Source organism: Meleagris gallopavo, chromosome 4, assembly GCF_905368555.1.
Source record: "Meleagris gallopavo chromosome 4, MGAL_WU_HG_1.1, whole genome shotgun sequence".
In the NCBI taxonomy this organism is placed as follows: Eukaryota; Metazoa; Chordata; class Aves; order Galliformes; family Phasianidae; genus Meleagris; species Meleagris gallopavo.
Genome location: NC_139407.1, coordinates 69,142,906 through 69,147,639, shown reverse-complemented (window position 1 = coordinate 69,147,639; position 4,734 = coordinate 69,142,906).

The window sequence follows — 4,734 nt, the reverse complement described above, 5'->3', positions numbered from 1 at the left end:
CTATTCCGTGCCACTTTCCTGTGACTTGACATGCGGCTCTGTCAGGGTCTGTAATGAGAACAAGAATACAGTCCCCTGGCTCCTCCGGCTGTTTTCTTGCTCAGAAGTTCCCCAGCCCTCTAGGCATCAAGAACTCTGGTTCTCCCACCGTACCACTGCAAAAACAGCCATCCCTGCAACCCCTCCATTGGCTTAAACCTGGGGTTGTTGGGTCCAACACATGGACGAACCTGGGTTAGATCCCATTGTGCCTAGGACTAAACTTTTTGGGATGTGTCACTGACCATGTACCTTGCTCATGGTATAAGCTCAGGGACAGCCCTCAGGAAACCATTCTGCTGTTTCATTATCCTCAGTATTACAAAATGGCTGTGGTTAAGTCAACCTAAACCATCCTTTCTCCTATGATTATTACTTTTTTTTTTTTTTAATTTTGAAGTATTTAGTCGTGCTTATTGGTCTTGTCTGAAGTACCTTCACATGATTCACATAATTCACATACCAGCTCCAGCCTCATGGAATCATTTAGTTTGAAGGAGACATCTTGAGATCATTCCCAACTGACCTCCAGAGCATGGGATAAATGAGCAGGTCTATAAACCTGCCCAAAGTCCTGTTCTTTGCTGTGATCTCCAAAGGAAGGTCATGGTTAGACTTGAGGAAGAGCCTACAGAACTGCTGTATCCTTCTCTCTGTGTAGGTGTTAGAAGAGGGTAAAACAATTGGAGAGTGGAGAAGTCACAGTGATGAAGGGATTGGAAAACATTTTCTTAATTACTTGGATCATTTAGCTTAATGACAAAGTGAGAGATGTCGATGCTGCAGTCAGAAAACTGCCTTACTTTGTGGTGGGCACTTGGATGGTTGCATCAAGCTGGTGCAACACCCTTCAATTGCCCTTCAATGCCATCCCACTCCCTTTGTCTCCTCCTGTTGCAGCTGGGGAGCAATGGGGATCTCGACTTCTACAGCTGCCCAAAGCTCACCAGCATTGAAGAGGCACCTTCAGGGATTAAATTTAAGTTATTCAGGCTGGAAAGCAACTGATAGAAACTTCAGTTTCTGATCTCAGGGGTCCTACAAGGTCACGATAGCACAGGGCTCTGCTCAGCAGCAAATGGTGTTTTTACTCAAAGACCATCTATCTCCCTGGGAGATGTCTTAGCAGGCACCAATGGCTTTTCCTCAGTGCAGACTGGTGCAGAACCATAAGAAGGGATTGTAATTTGGGGATGGTGCATGACAGTCTGTTTGGTAGCTCTGTGGTGGTCACAGGGAGTGCAAATGGATGATGTCCACCCTGATGCACCTACAGCTATAACACGTGGCTCATGGGACAGGCAGGAATTGTGTCCTGCTTAGGGAAATTAATGCATCCAGGGAGGGTTTCGGGGTGTTGGGATGACACTAGGTGGCAGCAGACGACCAGCAAACCCTGTGCTCAGCCTTTCGTCTGAATGCTGCTGGGATATTCCAGGGATGAGAGCTTCAAGAGCAGTTTTTCCTCCTTGTTCTCTGCCCCAGCCCCACGGTCTGCAGTCCCTTTAGAAGTATATGCTGGGCATCAGCTTGCTCTGCTGACACACTAAGCACGAAGTTCAACATTTTCATTGGAAAATGGCAGCAGAAAGCAAAAGAAAGCCACAAAAAAAAAATCCCCCCCCTTTTTTTTTTTACCTTCATCCCCCTGATGCTTCTGTCCCACCTTTCCTGCTGGATCATCCAACTCAAATGTCACACTGCATTATTTGACGTTGGTGTGGATGTCTCTTGGGACAAGTATCCACCAAACACTGCATCTCTTGGAAGGTTTAACCTGGCTGTTTCTCCACCAGGGAAAACCTGAGGCTGTGGTTATGGAAAGATGATGGATCTCCCCTCCTTCAGAAAGCACTTGAGTCAGGGCTGAGGCTGAGAGGCTCTGACTAATGCTGGAGCAGTGACTTGAGCAGACCTACTGCACTTATTGTACCCTGGTAGTTGTGCTTACCATGTGGGAGAGCCTTGCAAGATTGCAAGATCGAAATGACAAACACGAAACATCCTGACTTGCTCACAAGGAAATGTCTACATCAAATTCAACAGCTTTACGTTGCTGGAGGGAGCAATCGTGTTCTTACTTTCCAGTAGCAAATTAGAAGACAGTATGAGCCCTGTATGTGATTTCCAACAGCAGCCAGGGGAGATGTGGAGCAAAACCCAGCAGCTTTCAGATTTTAGCCTGAGCCCTGATAGATTCTAGTGTCAGCTCTTTGCTCTGATTCGTGTAATTGCCACTGTCTTCTTCAACTGTCCAGGGGTGGAGGACCCAGGCTACATCTTTTTGCATCTTCCTACCGGGTCCCAAATGTTTTCTCCAGTTTTGGTCTCATTTATGAGTCTTCCTCCTCTTGCACTGAGATCGTAGAGTTCACAGAATCATTAATTATGGAGAAGACCTCTCAGATCCCCAAGCCCAACTTCAGCCCATCCCACCGTGCCCACTGCCCACGTCCCTCAGTGCCACATCTTCATGGTTCTTGGACACCTGTAGGGATGGTGACCCCACCACCACCCTGGGCAGCCTGTGCCAATGCATTGCTCCCTTTCAAGGAATAATTTTTTCATAATACCCAACCTGAGATGCTCCAGGTCTTGTGCAAATGAAGTGAGTGAGAAGCAGAGCTGGGTTACTTTGCCTGAGCCATCTCTTTCCCTGCACAACTGCTCTTCCCTGCTGGGTTTCATCCCCATTAACATTCTTGTTAACTCTTCTGGGATCCCTAACACACCAGGCATTTTGCAAACAGTAGAACTGAGAGTCTGCTATGAAAGTAGTAGGGGCCTATGGGCTTTCTGGATGCTTTCACTCTAAGCAGGGCTGAATAGGGATTGTAGGAGCGTGCACATGGGTGTCTTAACATCTTCCTATTGACACCATGCCCTCCTTGGAATGAAACATCCAGGTGATATGACAGGCACAGCATGATCCTCAGAGAAAAGTCATGATGAGCTGATAGGGCTCATTTGGAATCATAGAATCATTAAGGTTAGAAAAGACCACTTAGATCATGTAGTTCATCATTAACAAATTCAGGGGTGTTCTACTCCTGGAGGTGGCCAAGGAAGAGTGACATTGACATTGTAGGGAAAAATCTCAAGTAAAGGCAGAGAGGAAGCTACAGCTGGCTTCATTTCTACTGTAGCAACACTGATGGCCACAGGTAGACCTAGCCAGGACAATGGGACTGGATTAGAATCATGGAATTACAGAACAATTTGGATTAGACCTTTAAAGGCCATCTTGTCCAACTTCCCTGCAATAAACAGGAGCATCTACAGCTTGCTCTGGGTGCTCAGAAATCCTGCCTCCCACCACACTAGTAGTGACGATCTGCTTGCCTTTGGGCAACTTATTGCCTCTCTCCACGCCTCAGTTCCCCTTATTTGTGAAATGCAGCCATCTGCTGCTGTCCCACCCATGTCTTGTCTTGCCCACTTACCCTCGAGGGCAGAATGCCAGCAGGGCAGGGGAGACCCTCCCATGTTTCAAAGGCTTCCATATACTGGAGAACTCAGTGGGACCAGAAGTGTCCTTCTTGGCTGAAGCCTGAATTTCAAGGTGCACCATTTGCAGGGTGCATCTTTTCCTTGCCCCTTGGGATGCAGCACAAGGTGGCATTGTCAGTATGAAAGCATCTCCCTTTTGTTTTTCTCGTTTTGTGCTGGAATGGTTGAGATGAGGGGGACAGGGGCTCAAAGTGGGACTGGGCAGCCATGCTCAGTGCTCTTGGACACGCAGAGCTGCAGCCACATTCACAGAGTCAAAGGGGAAAAGGAAAAATAAAAAGAGGAAGAAAAAAAGCGGTGAAGCAGTTAATGAAGAGGCTCCTGCAGCCGAGCAAGTCGAACCATTCACCATTTTCCAGCACCTTTTCTTTCCTTTCATTTTGTCTTTGGCAGAAGGCTGTTGCCTCCATCCCTCCCTGCTGTCCAGGGAGCTGATAGCTCCCTCCTTGGAGCCAAGAATGGTCCCATTACAAATGAAAGTGTGCAGCACAGCTTGATTTTAATTCACTGCATCAACATTTCCCTATATATACAGAAAGAAATAAATTTATAATACTATACACACATGCTAAAGACCGGGGTCCTGTTGAGTGCTGTCACTGAAGTGTTGACTAAAGCTGATGCCTTATCTCACTAATTTCCAAGTATTTCTTCAAGAAGCATCTTTCAAGTCCCAGCACTATGAAGTACAAAGTGAGCTTAGAGATGGAGCAGTTCTGTGTCAGCAGCATCAGAGCAGGATGCAGCTCTGTCTCACCAGCTTCCCAGTCTGTTTTAAGTCATTTCTCAGAGAAATAAATGAAGAAGCAGTGCAAGCTTGAACAGCATTTGGAGCAATACAGAAAGCCTGTCCTGTATTCTTAACAGGATCGTTTTGGTCTTTATTAGGTTTACATTAAAAAAAAAAAAAAAAAGGTGTTTGTGTCCAATGCTGCCTCCAGTGAATGAGGCACTTTGTGATCCCTAAGCTTTGCAGAGCAGTGAGCTTTGGTCATGTCTGTACTCAGAGGTCAAATGTGTTTGGGACAGTTTTGGAGGTCCTGAGGCCAACGGCACAAAGCAGTCTTCATCTGTGTAATTAAATTCTCCTACCTGCAGAACAAAGTGCCCATCGGCCAATTCGTGGGCCGTATGAGTGACTGACCCATGCATGGATTCTACAGGGCTGTGAGAAAGTCAAATGTG